The sequence below is a fragment of the Sceloporus undulatus genome, chromosome 4 (genome assembly GCF_019175285.1).
Source record: "Sceloporus undulatus isolate JIND9_A2432 ecotype Alabama chromosome 4, SceUnd_v1.1, whole genome shotgun sequence".
Lineage (NCBI taxonomy): Eukaryota > Metazoa > Chordata > Lepidosauria > Squamata > Phrynosomatidae > Sceloporus > Sceloporus undulatus.
The window spans coordinates 194,051,190-194,068,867 of record NC_056525.1 but is presented as its reverse complement, the minus strand read 5'-3'; the positions used below and the strand labels follow the sequence as shown (position 1 = coordinate 194,068,867).

Below are 17,678 nucleotides of genomic sequence, written 5' to 3'. Positions count from 1 at the left end.
TTATTATTATTATTATTATTATTATTATTATTATTATTATTATTATTATTATATAATTATTAATATCATCAGTATTATTTTAAAATAATAAATTATTATTATTATTATTATTATTATTAAATAAATTATTATTATTATTATTATTATTATTGGAGTTGGAGTTTGTTGTGGGGTCCTTGGCTCAAGGCAATGGAATTCTGGGAGCTGGAGTTTGTTGTGGGGTCTTTGGCTCGAGGCTATGGAATTCTGGTGGTTGGAGCCTCCACCCCAGCCTCTGGTGGCCCTTCCTTTGCTCCCATCTCTCCCTCCAGCCTCATGTTTCATCCCCTTCATCCCTGTCATCTACATCTAAATGTACCCTTCTGAGCAATGGAAGCAGTTGGGGCAAAACTGCAGTGCAGCATCATGGGAAATGTGGGACCTTGGAGGTTTTGGGGGGGTGTATCAGGGTGGAAGCAAAGATGCATTCCACACCAGACCAATTTGGAGTGAAATCGAAGTGAGTTTGGAAGCAAAATGAGGAGCCACTTTGGATTCATTGCCATGGAACAACCCCCCATAGAAAGCAATCACGTTGATAATACATCACGTTATCGCATGAATTCACATTGTTGGACCTGCAGTCGTGTCAGATCAGAGCTGCAAAACCCCCCATGTGATAAAGCCCAAGGTCCTTCAGCACAACTGCTGGAAGCTGACCATAGAATTGCTTCTGGCAGATGTTGACCATGGAGTTGTGCTGGAGGACCCAGAGATTCCTAGAGAGGTGTTCTATTAGGTTTTAAAAACTAGTGGGTTTTATTTGTGGTTTTTCCACATTCACTGGTGTCTGTGCCCTGAACCCCAGTGAATGTGGACAGACCACTGTATTTAATGAGAATATACTGTGCGCCGGCGTTATATGCGGCTTTGAGGATACGCTCAAAGCCGCATGGAGTGGCACGTCCCATTCACATGAATGGGACGTGCTCCCGTGGCATGTGCCCCGCGCACCGCTGCCGTGCCGCTGCGGACATGAGTCCAATTCGTTTGAATGGGGCTTGAGCATCCACGTATTTTCTCTTATGCAGGGTGGGGGTGGTCCAGAACAGATCTCCTGCATAAGAGAAGGGTGGACTGTACTTGAATATCCATGGATTTTGGTATCTACCGGGGATCCTGGAACAAAACCCCAGTGGATCCGAAGGGGCCACTGTATAAACTAATATTATCGCCACTGCTCTCCCTGCTGTGTTAAGGGTTTCCTCAACAACAACAGGTTTTGTAATGTGTATTCAAGAAAGAGCCTTGCTGAGCAACTTCTGGCTTTTAGTTTACAATAAGACACCCTGCTCTGAAACTGCTTTGGTTTATGCAGAACTAAAACTGGACAATGTTACAGGTTTTTAATTTGGCGAGAATCACCCTTGGCTAGGCCTGCCTGAACATCTGGCAGGTCGGATGATTCCCAGCTCTGCTGTAAATCAGGCATCACAATTCCAGTTCCCACCCCCAAAACTCTACAACACAGTACTAGGAGACAGAAGTAAGAACATCTCCTCCAAAGTATACCACACGGGTCCAAAACACACTGCAGAAATAATCCAATTTGAGACTCCTTAATTGCCCTGGGTCAGTGCTAGGAAATTTTGGGAACTGTTGTTTTTATTTAACCTTCTCTGTCAGAGAGTTCTGATGCCATAATAAACTACAATTCCCAGGATTCCCTAGCACTGAGTCAAGGTAGTTAAAGTGGTCTCCAACTGGATTATTTCTGCAGTGTGTTTGGGACCACAGGTGGTGAACTATATGAGCAGCTCCCTGCTCATCTAGCTCCAATCTATACACAAGAAAGAACAGGAAACTCCAGTTATTTCTGTGGGCCTCTAAACACGTGTCTATGTGTAATAGTCCAAATGACTTCTGTAATGGAACTACTATGTTAAGAAGGTTCTAGTTCCTTCTAAGTAACAGAGGCTGAATCTGCACTGCAGAACTAGTGAAGTCTGGCACCACTTTAACTGACATGGCTCCATTCTATTGAATCGTGGAATTTGGCGTTTTTGTTGCATCAGAGCTCTCTGACAGAAAAGGCTAAATATCTCATTTTCATACAACATTAAATAATGCTACAAGAGAAGATATAAGGACAAGTCATATATCTGAAAAAATGTCTTCTCCAGTAGTTCTCATCCGCTGGTCCTTCAGATGTTTTGCACTTCAGCTCCCAGAAGCCACAGCCAACATGAGTAATCCAGGCATTCTGGGAGGTGAAGTCCAAAACATTTAGAGGACCAAAGGTTGAAAAGCACTGATATAGTCCACAGAAGCTTATGCCAAATAATAGCCATGGAAGTATTTAAAGTACCATAAAATTATTTCCTGCTCTCAATTTCATGAAAGTAATTTAGGCTGTCATCAATACACCTCACTGATCTCAATGAGATTTACAGTACAGACGTATGGGGGGGGGGATCCCACACATGTGTTACAATATGGAACTGAAATTGGCATTGTTACTAGTTGATGTACACAAGTTACTCCACACCATGAAGGTGCAAAATATTTTTTTTTGTTGTGGCAGAAGAATGAAGTAAACACAAACAAATTGATTTATTTTGGCATGTCATAGCAAACAAAAGCTATTTTGTTTTTTTTGCTTACTTAACTCGTGAGCTCCACTAAAAATATTTTATACTTTCAAGGTGTTGAGTTTTTTGTATCCATCAAATGGTAGCAATGCCAATGAAATTCAGTCCAATTCCAGCCAGTAAGACAACCAAATGTGAAAGTCAGAGGAGGGTGAATACTTCTGGATGGCACTGTACTTCTGAGTAAACATTTATTCGTTTAATTTATAACTCACCTTTCTGCCAACAATAGCATGCATGATAGACTGCAGTAACAAAATACAGTTTAAAAACAAAATCCCAATTGAAACATAACATGAATTAAAACAAACTGTTTAATTTAATTTAATAAATTAATGCAATAAAAATAAGCAGCACCTACTGATTAAGAACGCTTTCGAAAACAAACCAGTTTATATGTGCAAGACCTGCCTGGATAAAATATATTTGCATGTTAGTAGAAAGGCAGCAGAAATGGAGCTAGCCTAGCATCTCTTGGTGGTAAATTATAGAACTTGGGATCAGCCACCAAGATGATTCTTAGCTACTGAATAACCAGTGATGTAGAGGCAAAGCCCACTGGAATTGGCTTCTTAGAAGAACTGATTATATATATGCTTTTCTTCTCTTACTCTGCTGCAGCCTGAAAGAATGTCTGCTGGATGACACTTGGGAGAAAAACAAAAACCTGTGGAGCTGTCTTCTTAGCATAGCTGATGGTGACCCTGTTTCCCTTTTCTTCCTCCACTACAGCCTGGGTATGCATGGGAAACATGTACAGTGGTTTCAGGACCCCCCATGGATACCAAAATCCTATTATGCCCTGGTGGCGCAGTGGTTAAATGCCTGTACTGCAGCCATTCACTCGAAACCACAAGGTTGTGAGTTCAAGACCAGCAAAAGGGCCCAAGCTCTACTCAGGCTTGCATCCTTCCGAGGTCGCTAAAATGAGTACCCAGATTGTTGGGGGCAAATTAGCTTACTTGCTAATTAGCTTACTTGCTGTTCACCGCTATGATCTTTGGAATAGCGGTATATAAATAAAACAAATTATTATTATTATTATTATTATTAAATATGATGGCATAGTAAAATGGTGTCCCTTATATAAAATGGCAAAAGCAAGCTTTGCTTTTTAGAATTCATATATTTTTAAAATATTTTCAACCCATGGATAAAGAATCTGTGAATATGGAGGATCAACTGTATAGGATTGTGTTGGTAGAATATCACAGGGTCTCACAAAATGCAAAAGTCACCTGCATTTTGGGGCAAATGTGTATGAGCTCTGTCTGAGTAATATCTTTTATTGGAGTCAGAATTCACAAAGTGCAGTGAAAATCTTTTGTGTCCTCAAAACCTCTTTGGGAATTTGCATCTGGTTTCCATACCCTCAACATTCTGTGATTTCAACAGTTGCCACTACCTGCAGCCTACAAATGTGTTTCTGTGCATGTGCCTATAGTAGTTTTAAATATAAAAGGCTTATGTGCCAGCCCATAGTATCTTTAGTCTTCAAAGGCATTGTTTCTGTCAAAGTATATTTATGTCTAGTTGCAGGCAACCCTGTTTGTGCTCAAAAACAGTAGAGCAAAACAAAATACATTCACCTTTCTAGAAGGCTATAGGTAAGATATAACATTTTGAGAGTTAAATAATACTGTCAGCCTTTATATTATGAATAGAATAAATACAGTGTGAATCAATAATACCTGTATACTGTCTGATAACAGTGACATGATGTCTACTGTACTTTCTTCCTTAGGGTTTTTTGTTAGGAAATGACACGTATGTGATTTCAAGATAGAGCTGTAGTGGAACCTATTACAATTCCAGTGGCAGTTGACAGTTGACACTTGCATTATGGAATGTTGATGCTGTCAGTCCTTCTGAGAGAGAGTGTCAGTTATGACAGTTGGTGTTAGAGTAACTGCCTCTCTGTTTTGTTGTTATGGTTGTTTGGTTGGCAAAGTAATTTATTTATTAAAGTAACTTATTTATTAAAGCCCCTGTGTAGAGTGAAGGCTTGAAGTGCTCTTGTCGTTATTTCTCAAGCTGGGAGCCAAAGGCTGTTTGCAGTGGTGAAGGAATATTTTCCTTCTTGGCCTGAATACCTTTGCAGACATCTCTTCAGATTCCTTCTCCCTGGCGCCCTGCCGATGTGGTTCAACTCTGTAGGTGGTTGTGGTGGACACAGCGCGTCTTTCCATGTCCTAACATTTTTAACATTAGATTTTCAAAAATAAAATCAGTAAAAATATTCATTTTATATGTTTGGAAAGAGAAGTATTTGCAATCATTTACAGTAGTCAAGCAGAGGAAATGGCAAGATGAAGGAGAAAGACCAAAAGATTGTGTGTAATGGAACACACAAATCTCCTTGGGACTTCTTTGGCAAAAGTGTTGGTCATCATTCCCCTTTCTATGTGAACAAAATTCTCACCCAGACATCTGGTCCATAATATAATACCAGCTAGAACTTTCTGTCCAGACATCAAATTGCCTAACAACAATTTTTTTTCCACAACAAAATATTGTTTTCTATAAAGCAATAAAATTTTGACCAAAAATTTAAAACGCAATAAGATATTCATCCTGCTTTTTTTGCTTTTGCTCCCACATGCCATCACATTCCATGATGTAATATCAATTCCATTCCTATTGACTTATTATTTTAGTTATTTTAATCTAAATTTTAAATTTAAAAATCCAATCTAGTAAAATGTTTTACCAGTTTTTGGAGCTGTCGTTGCTAGTGGTGGTGTCATACTGTTAAATTTCTCAACATTATCATATACTCCTGGGGATAAAAACCAAATTGCTGCATAACTGGAAACTGTTTATAGATCCACAAACCAAAACCAAATATGTGCTTCATTACACAATCACTCTTTAACACTCTGCATCACTGTTCTATTTCAGACTGTTTGAAAGACTATGGACTCATCTATACTTGCCAGAATGCTCTGGGCCACTCCCGGAGTATTCTAGCCTTGAAGCCTGGAATCTCCCGGTTACCTCCACACTCCATAGCACTGCTGGATGGCTACAAACATTTCTGCTGTGCTTCCTGGTGCTATAGTGGTGCAGGTTGATCTCTCTGAGGTCAGAAATGAGATGACCAGAGTTGATCAGTCTGGGCACATTGTTGTGACCTCAGAGGGAACGATGGGCTCCAGCTGTGCAAGGGATGCGTACATAGAGAGCCACCTGGTGTTGTTACTGAGTGGTCCAGATTTTTCTGCAACATCCAGAGCAATAGGAGCCCTGGTGGCGCAGTGATTAAATGCCGGCACTGCTGCCACAACATTGTGAGCATAGACCTCCTAGAGAAGCACACTTGAGACTGTAGTTATAACACAGACATTAGTAGAAGATTAACAAGTAGTTTGAACTATTCACAGTGTCTTGCCCAGACTGTGGCTACAGCTATGAAAAAAATGTGTCATGCTTTTAGTATAGATAGCGACAGGCCTACTCAGTACAAAAATGGATACCATCTGTGTGAATCTCATACTCTTTGTCTCATTTTTGAGATAGCAATGTTTATATTCTGTCTTGAGAACTGGACGTCTTCTCCTCCTTTTTACTGAATTTATATTTTTTTGGCTTCTGTTCTTCTGGATGGCAATTGCTTAAGATTTTAACAATGTGGAGAGTGAATAGTATCATAGTAGGGTAGCTCATGTTCTGCTTTCTCTGAGACAGGAAAAGTGCACTGCCTACTAGGATGTTGGCCCATGAGTCAACACCACAGGCCAACATTTGTGGAAACTAGTGCAATCACCATTTAGGGGCGTACTGCTTTCTAATGATGTGAAAGTGCTATGTGCACTATCATATGTCCCCAGAGTGATAGAATATATTTCCCTGAGCTTTCTTTCTTTCTTTCTCTCTCTCTCTCTCTTACACACACACACACACACACACACACACACACACACACACACACAATTATTCAACAGGCTAGGGACCAGAGAACTGTCAAAAAACAGAAAAAGGTGAAATGCAGAAACCATATTACTGTATATTATATTACTGTATCATCACAAATATAAGTATGAATATTTGTACACTGCCCCATTATAAACACATGACAATGCCATGAATGACATCCACAGTATACAGTACACAAACTGAAGAAAAATATGGTGCCAAGTTGAAAACAAAGCAGTGCATGCCCCCCAAGGTGTTGTACAAAGTGCCATTTTTTCATTCAGTCTTTGTACTGTATACTATAGATGTTGTTTGTGGTGTCATGTGCTTATAAAATACAGCATTAGACAGGTATTCATGCTTATATTTGTCAAAAGAGCAGACCATGTGTCGAATAAATGGGTTCTGATAATTTAATACCATCGAAAAAGTGGATCATCAAAAAGTACAGAATGGCTATGTAAAATTGCTAAAACCCTTTGAAATATTTCATTCCTTGTCTTTAAAATGGCTGCTTCTCTAACATTTACTTCTTTTTAGGATGTTTTTATGAGGGTTTTTTGCTTGTTGAGGTTTCCATACTTGCTAGGAAATCTTTATTGAAGTTGTTCATTGAGAATTTTACAAAGGCAGCTTCAGAGGAATCATATGATTTAGAGATAGTCACACTTGATGTATAGAACTAGCATGGTGTAGTGGTTTGAACATTGGACTACCACTCTGGAGATCAGGATTCAATTTCCTACCCAGCCATGGAAACCCACTGGACAACTTTGGGCAAGTCACACATCCTCAGTCCCAGGAAATCCTAAAGGTCACCATAAATCAGAAATGACTTGAAGGCACACAATAAGATCAGCAACAACCCTGGTACAGTATCTTGATGTTCATTAGCTGAATGATAGGAAAAAATATTCCTCATTCTCATCTTTTCTTGTGAAGAAGTAGCCATTCCTTCCTATTCTATTGGTGACTGTAAAGAAGATGCCACTTCACTCTTGGGTTAACATGTTACCATTTTAAAAAATGTACCATTATTTCTCTCTCTCGCTTTAGGAGATCTGTGTCTGAAAATATTTTCTAGGGTTATATCAGATATAATATGTATAGACTTTAAACTTCATTGGAAATGCTTTTGTTTATGTTTCTAAAGTTTCTAGCCCTGGACTGCAAAATCTTGCCTGTAGAGACTTGCTTGTTGCTGTTGACCTTCTGCTGTCAGGTATAAAATACTATGGAGCCTTTTTAAATTTGTATTTTGATCCTCTAACAATTGCTTTAATTCAGCAATTCAACTTACGTTGCAAAAGGATTTTGGATTTCAGGCTAAAGTGAGAAACATAGAAGATATTTCTGTTATTTTAGTCTTTTTTTCCTTAGTCTTTTTTTTTTTTTTGGCTATGTATTGTTTGTATTATAGATTATGCTTCTCATGTTTGCCCATGACTCCAAGAGTTTTTGAATACCTTTCTAAAGTTCTGTTTGTATTTCTTGTATCTTTATCCTCTTACTTTCTGAATGCCCCTTGCATAAGAAAACCGTATGCAATTCATGAAGTTGCCATAAGTCAACAGGCAACCTGAAGGCACATACACACATACAAAGAATCTTGAGGCTTTTCAAAAATCATACAAGGGCTCACTGCAACTATTTTGCTTTTCAATTTAGAAGCGCATTCTTCATACAAAAATAACATTTTCATTTTCCATTCTCTATGTTTATTTTTTAATAAATCAAATACCCACTTACCACTCAATTAACTAGTTAGTTTCACTTCTTTGAAAGAGAGCCTACATTTCCCTATCAGTTCCATATTTCCCACTATAGTTTCTTTCTGCAAAACTGCTAGAAATAGTCATCTTCTTCTCCATTATCCCAGAAGAAACTTGGGGGCAAATCTTTTTTTAACTGTTGTGGGTGTTGGATTTTATCACATTTTTGAGTCTTGTAATGCTTGAAGTACCCCACATTCTGAGGATAATTGAAATGGTCAAAGTCTATGCTTTCTTTTGGTGTCTTATTTGCCAGAGTCAAGGCTGGAGATGGTTCCTGTACCATTTATGGTTGTGTAAAATTGGGAATTTCAACATATATTGCTTGGTTACAGAACCGTTACAGGTATAAGACCATCCCTAATTTTCAATCTTGCAACCATAGTCCCCAGAATTATTCTAAACTTGTAATTTTGTGAGAGTCATGACTCAACATCTTTCCCAATACAAGCCTTTACTATTTAGGCTTGGTTTCCAGTCCTTTCCATAGGATATGGCTAAAACTGATCTTCTTTTTTAGTCTTCCTGTAAACCACCATTCTTTTGTAAAAAATGTCACTATGAAATAGTATGCCCATCTTATTTTTATTACCCTAAAATCTAGAGGGAAATCATCTGTTATTATTGTTATGTTTTAAAATATTTATTTCTTTATTTATGAATTTGGATAGGTGATATGGCCCCAACCAGTCTCTCAAGGCCCACAGTGAATGAATGAGGAAATAGTGAGGTGTAGTATATATTTCTCTGAGGTAGCCATTGTTGCCCAGGAAACGTAAATTATAATTCCAACCAAAAGAATGCATGGCAGTTGGTGGTGGTTGTGGAAAGTCAAGGCTGAGTCTAGAGAAATGAAAATGGATTAAAACTGGTGCATTTCAGCATCTCATGAGGGGAAAGATAATGGTAAAAGAAGGCAAAGGGATGGCATAATGGAATGAAGAAGAATACAGTTTCCTGCACTTAAGAAAAGGGTGTGGGAAGTAGGAGAGTATGTGCTAGGAAGTTAAATGGCTGGAGAAATACCGCTAGTACCTGTTTAGTTCACCACCAGCTGGGATAGAAAAGCAAAGAATGAATGTACAGTATATAGACATAGGAGAGCTGAGGCCAGTGACATACTGCTTTGCCCTTTCTCTTCCTTCTTGTGGTAGCACAATCGGGAGATCACTGGACCTGCCAGATGCTTGGCTTTTAAAAGTTTCCTTCAGGGAAGCTGAGTTCTGAGTAAAATGTGGCATGTATCCACAAAGTCATGTTTGCAGTACCTCCAAAATAGGGTGGATTTTTTGCCTCCAAATTGTTGCTGTTGTTTCAAAATCTTGGGATGGGAGTTATGCATACATGCACACACATGCACACCCACCCACATATGTCCTGTCCATCATTTCTCTACATGTTAAGGCAGATTATCAAGGTCCTCTAAGAGGACAATCTGCCCCTCAGTCTGGGCAATTGCCCACTCCTGTCCTAGAGTATTAAGATAAAATTGACTGTTGTGATTCATAAATGTTTTCAGAACTCTCTGTACCACTCCTTCTTTCCCTTTACCAGCCTTTTGACAACTTAAATGGCAAACCACAAAGAAACAGAACTTTGTCAGATGGTTTCTCTTTAAGAGATCTCCCCAAATATGGATAATGATTACTCAAAAACATTTTTTCCATTTTGTAAACCTTTTCTTGAACAGCTGAGAGATGACTATGAAGGCATTTGGACTGTAGTTTCCCAGTGTCGTAGTCCACCTGGCATCACAATGTGGGTGACAGGTGGTCGTGACAATCTGCCAGGGAAAAACCCTTTCTTGGAATAGCCATCTTTTTGGTTGAGTTGGCAAGTGATCCTTCAGGATCTCAAAGTCCAGATAGGAATATATTAGAAGAGTCAGTTCCTCAGGCTGCTTGGCTTTAAAGAGTCAGGTGCAGTACAGACCGCCCGAAAATGGTTGTGTGCAGGTGCCCATTTTAACTCCAGAGGGATGCTGCAGTTGCTAGACCATGCGACATCCCTCCAGAGTAAAAAGAACCCGTTTTTTCCGGGTTTTTTTTACCAGCACCCAGGTTATGTTGCGAGTGCGCCAATGGTGCACTTGTGATGTAACGGACGCACCACGATGTGCGAACAATATGCGTCAGTTACGTGAAAATGGCAGCGGCCATGCGGACGGGACACTGCCATCAGGCTGCCGCCATTACATATTAGGGTGCCAGACCATGCGGTTGCTGTGTGGTCCGGAACCCTGGTGTCACCACCGCCATGGCCCTTTCAGCCTGTCTGCCTCAGGCCTCATAGTCCTTTGAATGTGGTCTATAAATGAGCTGAACATCTATGGAACTAACAAACCATTGCATAAAATTTCAAAACAGTTTAACAATTGAGGAATTTGGGTCTTTCTACACTTTGCAGATTCCAAATGCAAATTATTGTCGGAAGCCCTGGAAATCCTGAAAATTTCCCCCTCTCTCCTTACATTTAGTCAGTCCAAATTCAATATTTCTTTAAGTCTGTGGCTTAGAAACTACATGGGGGTTGTTTAAAACGTGATGCTACACATGGAGAGGGGCTGATTTTAAATGAGGCTTCCCTTGTCATCTGTGATCTCAATAACAATTATCCCCTTCATATCAATTAGCACAAGGAAGGGCAGTTTCTGGTGGTCAGAGGGCATTATACTGGAACCCCACACACAACACAAAGTGAGTGGAACACACTCCCTTGGAGAGTGGTGGAGTCTCCCTCCTTGGAGGTCTTTAAGCAGAGGCTGGATGGCCATCTGTCGGGGATGCTTTGATTGAGATTTCTTGCATGGCAGGGGGTTGGACTGGATGGTCCTTGTGGTCTCTTCCAATTCTATGATTCTAACAGCTTGGGGGGTTGCACCCACTCTGTTGCAGCACTGCCACCTCTTTCATTTTACCTGTGACAGAAAAGGCCTCCTCTTTCATTTTCCTCTGGAAACAATATGCACAAAAACTGTGTGTCTTATTTGTAGGGTGGGTAGTGCTTCCAGAAGCCTCCAGAAAGTGTGGATTATCTTCTAAACAAACAAACAAACAAATAGGAGATTGGCTTTTTCTGCTGCTCCGATTTGCTGTTTGAGGGTATTAGCCACCTTGGGTCCCAACTTAGGAGAAAGTTGGGATAAAAATAAAATCAATCAATCAGTCAATATCATATAGCAATAGCAATGGCAAGTACATTTTTATTCTGCTTATCAGTGCACTTAAGCACTCCCTAAGTAGTTTACAAAGTGTAAGCTAATTGCCCCCAACAATCTGGGTACTCATTTTAGCAACCTCGGAAGAATGCAAGCCTGAGTCGAGCTTGAGCCCTTCACTGGTATTGAACTCACAACCTTATGGTTTGTGAGTGAGTGGCTGCAGTACAGACATTTAACCACTGTGCAATAATAATAATAATAATAATAATAATAATAATAATAATAATTTATGTTCCACTTTTTCATAGAGGAATCAAAGTGGATTACAACAGTTTAAGTTTATAGAAATCAATAACCCCACTGGGACTCTCCCTGCCATATGGGATGGTTTTTCTGGTTGTGGCTGTGAAGCAGATGATTAAACCTTCCTTTCCCCCACACTGTGGATGAGCTGAAAATGTATTCCTGAAACACATATACTTCAGTTAGTGAAACAAATGTGTTTCTGGGCATTACTTCATTAACTGAAAATTTGTTTCAGAGGCAGAAATAAGGTGGAATAAATGGGGATAGATTCCTGTGACACAAAAAAGAAGAGCAGTTCAACATGTTTCAGTAAATGTTTTATTCAAAACTAACAACACAGAGATGTGAAATGAAACAACTAGGTCAGGGAAGCCTTGCATAAGTTGACAAAAATGTATTGAACTTTCTAGAAACCACCTGAAAGCTTCTTCCTAAAAGCATCTACAGATGCCTTTTTCTTTCACTCACCTTCACTTTTCTTATGGTTGGCAATTTAGTGGGCAAACTGTGATTGTTTTACTCTGCTAAAATGTGACCTTTTCAGTCGTATCAGTGAGTTACAATTGACATTGTGGCAGTGGATGATTGTTTGTTTAACATGCTTCCTCTCACCTCCGTTTTACACAAGCCCTTGTGTACCCTTGTTGTTTGAGCTGCAGTTGCTCTAAACTCTATTATAGGAACGCTGAGGGCCTTCTGGAGAAGAAAGATCCTCAATCTTCCTATAAGAGAGTTTAGGGCAACTGCAGAAAAAACAACAAGCTTTTCATTTACTTATCCAAATATGTGGCATGGCATGAACATCAACAAGATTAGAAATGAAATCACTGCATTTTACTCCAGATAATATTTATATTGTACAATAATATGCAATAGAAATTAGTCCAGAATATAATTACAGTGGTACCCCGGGTTACGAAATTAATTCGTTCCGCGGTTAATTTCGTAAGCCGAAATACCTTCGTAAGCCGAATTCCCATAGGCGCTAATGGAAAAATAGCTCTCTGCTGCCCTCCGGTGGCGGAAAATAGCGCCGCGGTTTTTTCGTAACCCGAAGAAACCTTCGTAAGCCGAAGCAATAAATCCCTATGGGATTTTTTCGTATCCCGAAAAATTCGTAACCCGGCGCATTCGTATCCCGGGGTACCACTGTAGTAGAGGTTAGAAAGGCACTTCCCCTCCCTGAAAGACTCCAAATGTTTTCCTTCCTTAAGGGTCCATTGTGGGGAAGACACCTTCCCTTCAGGTCTAAAAGGCCTAACATTTGGAAAGAGTTGTGGCTGCTTGAGGGCCTTGCTCTCCAAGCAAATCCCTTCCCAGCTCCATTACATTTCAAGGTTTACATACCCATTATGTTTAATTCTTTGGGATTTTCCCCCCTGCTGCTTTGACCTGGGCACCAGAAAGCTCTCTCTTCCATGCTACAAATCTACCATGCATGACAACAGGAGCCATGTGATGCATTTCTACAGTCTAGCATTACCTTCCTGTTTTATTGACTCTGACAGAGGGAGAGGCACCAATGCTGACCAGTTCTAATGGTGTAATCCATTAAAACATATTTTAAACTTCAACGTCAACTTGGGAATCTACTGGGTTAGTCAAAATAGTTCAACCCCCCCCCCCCCCCATTGAATTAATACTGTAACAAGTTAAATAGTTGTTTCCACACTTTGGGGGAACATATGTTGTTGACACAAGTGAAACAGAGTGTGTGTATGGGCTGGCTTCAAGTTGCCTCCTGATGTATGGCAACCCTATGGATTTTATAGGGTTATCTTAGGCAAGGAATACTCAGAGGTGTTCTGTTCCTGCCAGTTCCTTCCACTGAAATATAGCCTACAACACTTGGTATTCATTGGTGGTCTTCTGTGCAACTACTAAGCAGGGATGACTCTGGTTAGCTGCCAAGATCAGATCGGTTCTGGTGCCTTGAGGGTATCTAAACTATATGTCAAACCACCTGGTGTTTTTTCCTCAACCCCCCCCCCCCCCCCCCCCCCCACGCTTTAGATCAAGCTCACAGTCACCTTTGAATAAATTCTTTGGTTGACATGTTTCAATTACTGCATACCTCTTAATGTCCATGTAAAGCATTTCAAACCTAATACCAATTCCAAATGATCACTTCCAGATAGGACAAATCTTTCTTTTCTTAATGTTAACATTTTCATGAGGAAATCATTATTAACACTTCTTTTCCTAAACAAAAGACATATTGATACAAAGAAAATGACTTGCCTTTGTTTCGCTTTTTTCTGGATGTACTGGTTGCCTTAGTAACTGCAAATTGAAACTTAGTTTAAGTATAATTGCTCCATATGTTTGCTCAAATCACATATGACTGTGATCCTTTAAAATAGTGAACAATTATTGGCAATTTTTTTTAAAAAAAATGATAAAATGCTGAAATGTGCACCACATATATCAATAATTCAGACAACAAAAAGGACTGTTCATGGATTTTTTTTAAAAAAATTGTGCCACCCAATTAAAATTATGTATGTATATATAAAAAAGAACTGTTCAGATATGCAAGCACAGCCTGACCTGCTGTAATTTATTCAAAGTGAAAGCCAAAACATTTGGTAAAGTGGAAGACATTTCAATACTAGGTGGAAAAATAGAAGCCAGCATAATAAATCTTTCTGTTTTATTTTGCATGCTTGGGTACTTTCTATGTAGTCCTTGCAGTGCAAACTGCTGTGTAAAATTATAAACATATTTATAGTTTTCTGGCAATGGCTTAAACATACTCTTGATTTTCTCTATTTCTGAAATATGAAATATTTTTGCATGGTAGAAGATTTGCATGACCAGAACAGCTGCAATATGCATACAATTTGTGTACAGTGTAAAGAGGAGAGACAGAGATAAGCTTTTACAGATAGTTTATAGTTAGCTTTTACAGATAGTTACAGTGTGTAGAAGTGACATACTGCAGTCTGTCAAATTATGGGGGTTTCATTTTCATATCCTTTACCCAAGATGTAAACTGTAGAGCAGAGTGATAATAAGAGGTTATATTTTATAGTCAGTGGGATTAACTAAAGTGCCAATTATTCACTGTATTATTTAGATGCAATTTCTAATTTTTCACACTGAAAATTTTAAAAGTTTTCTTAATTTGCAGTTTTGTAAAATTACACCTTGCAATTAATGCCAAAAAGTTGCCCCGAATTCTTACTTTCCAATTTAAATTTTATTTTGTACATTTATTGTTTTAATGTCTTTATTTTAGAAAGATTTGAAATACAGTATTATATAATTTAAAATGGTATATGTATGTATTGCTTTGTAGTTTTATTTAATGAAGTGTGAAATAAAACACAACTACTTACATGTACTACACCTGATGGGATAATATAAGTAATGTTCTATATTACCTTTCCTCATTATTTCTTTTCCATTGTGTGTCGTTTACTGGATGCACAATACATCTTGTTGTTTAAGTTGTATTATCAGCATGCTGCATCTTTAGACTAGATGAAAGAAAGAAACCAGTAGCATGGGCTTTCATAGACATGAGTCCATATGCATCTGAGGAAGTAGGTTCAATTCTATGAAAGCTCATGCTTCCAGCTTCTTGCAGTTAGTCTCAAAGGTGCTACTAAATACTTTTGCATACTGATTTTCCAGACTAACACAGCTATGTCTTTGAATTCTAAGATGTATTATGTGACTTTATTCACTTCAGTCCTAAACATTTTTGTTTCAAAAATTAATTAAGTCATTTATTAAATTATTCCTCCAATGCAGAGGGCAGGCAACTGCTAGGGATTGTGGACTCACATCATTAGCATGTTTTCCCCCAATTTGTAGGGCTGGTTTTTCTATTATTATTATATTTATACCTCACCCTTCAGCCCTAAAGCCTATCAGAGAAGCTTACAATTATTATTTTTAATTAGACGGTTCCCTGCCCTCAGGCTTACAATCTAAAAGACACGACACAAAAGGAGAAGGGAATGGTGGTGGGGAAGGGGATGAAGTCCAGTGGTTCGTCTCTCCCTCTGATGCCTGGACCAAGGCAGATGGACTAGAGGGAGGGCTCTTCTTCTTCTTCAGGCTAGCCCTGGTGGAGCTGGGCCAGCCTATTCTCTCCCTCCCAGGCCAAAGGATGACAGTTATGGAGGGAGGAGCCTCTATCTTCAGGCTAGTCTGTGAGTACCAATGATGTGGACAAGATCCTTAGAAGTGTTAGGAAGACAACTTGCTCTCTCGATCCCTGTCCCTCGTGGCTAGCGGCTCAGGGGGGACCGGTAGTGACTTCAATGTTGCACCGGATTATCAATACATCTTTGAGGGATGGGCAATTTCCATCTAGCTTAAAATTGGCCACTGTAAAACCTTTGCTAAAAAAGCCCTCCCTCGACCCTCTGATGCATAATAATTACCGGCCAGTTTCGCTATTGCCATTTTGGGGGAAGGTGATCGAGAGGGCAGTTGCAATCTAGCTTCAATCGATCTTGGACGAAACGGATTATCTAGACCCATTTCAAACCGGCTTTCGGGTGGGTTACGGGGTTGAGACTGCTATGGTCGCCTTGGTCGATGATCTCCGTCTGGGCATGGACAGGGGTAGCATGTCCCTGTTAGTGCTCTTAGACATCTCAGCGGCTTTCGATACCATAGACCATAGTATCCTTCTGGAGCGCCTGGCAGAGTTGGGAATCGGGGGCACTGCGCTCCAGTGGTTCCGATCCTACCTCTCTGGGAGGTTCCAGATGGTGCAGCTGGGAGACGTGTGCTCCGATAAGAGGGCCCTTACATCTGGGGTCCCTCAAGGAGCCATTCTGTCTCCCATGCTCTTTAACATTTACATGAAACCGCTGGGAGAGATCATCCGGAGACATGGGGCGCGAGGTTATCAGTACGCTGATGACACCCAAATAGTCTTCTCTATGTCTCCGACTGATGCAGTGACCGGGGATGGCATCTCTCCTCTCGTGGCCTGTCTGGAGTCGGTAATGGGCTGGATGAGGGAAAACGGACTCAGTTTGGATCCAGAGAAAACGGAAGTGCTCGTGATAGGTTCTCCTGGCCCGGGGACGGCGGTGGTTCCACCTGTCCTGAACGGGATCACACTTCCTGTGAAGGACTCAGTACGCAGTCTGGGGGTGCTCCTTGACTCGTCGCTCCACCTCACATCCCAGGTGGATGCAACGGTCAAGAGCACCTGTTATGAGCTTCGGCTGATACGCAAGCTGCATCCCTACCTGGGCCAGAGGGACCTTGAAACAGTAGTACACGCTCTGGTAACCTCTCGTTTGGATTTCTGCAATGCGCTCTACATGGGGCAACCCTTGTACCATACCCGGAAGCTGCAACTAGTGCAGAATATGGCAGCAAGACTGGTCACTAATACATCTAGGGCCAGTCACATAACACCGGTCTTGAAAGACCTCCATTGGCTGCCTATTCACTTCCGGGCGCAATACAAAGTGTTGGTTATTACCTATAAAGCCCTAAATGACTTGGGCCCAGGGTACTTAGAGGACCGCCTCTCTCCATACAATCTGCCCCGCACACTCAGATCAACAGGGCAGCAACTGCTAAGAGTTCCAGGGGCGAGATTAGTCACTACCACCAGGAGGGCCTTTTCCACCTCGGCCCCCACCTTCTGGAACTCGCTGCCCGTCGAGCTCCACTCGGCTACCTCCCTGGCCCAATTTAAGAAGGGGTTGAAAACACTCTTTTTTGAGCAGGCCTACCCCTGACCCCTCCCTCCTGAATGCCCTCCTCCCCCCTCCGCCAGCATCGGTGAGCTGGCATGAGTTTTTTTAGTGTTTTTAATGGAATGTTTTAATTGTATTATTGTTTTTACTTTTGTATGTATTTATATTTTGTTGGAAACCACCTTGATATTTGAAAGGCGGTATATAAATAAAACAT

The 17,678-nt window shown here is 40.3% G+C and overlaps 1 protein-coding gene across 1 annotated transcript in view; it reads right to left on the bottom strand.

Moving 5' to 3' along the window:
• SPIDR (scaffold protein involved in DNA repair) overlaps positions 1-17,678 on the bottom strand; it is a 1,328,422-nt gene that overhangs the window by 1,246,019 nt on the left and 64,725 nt on the right. The window lies entirely within an intron of this gene.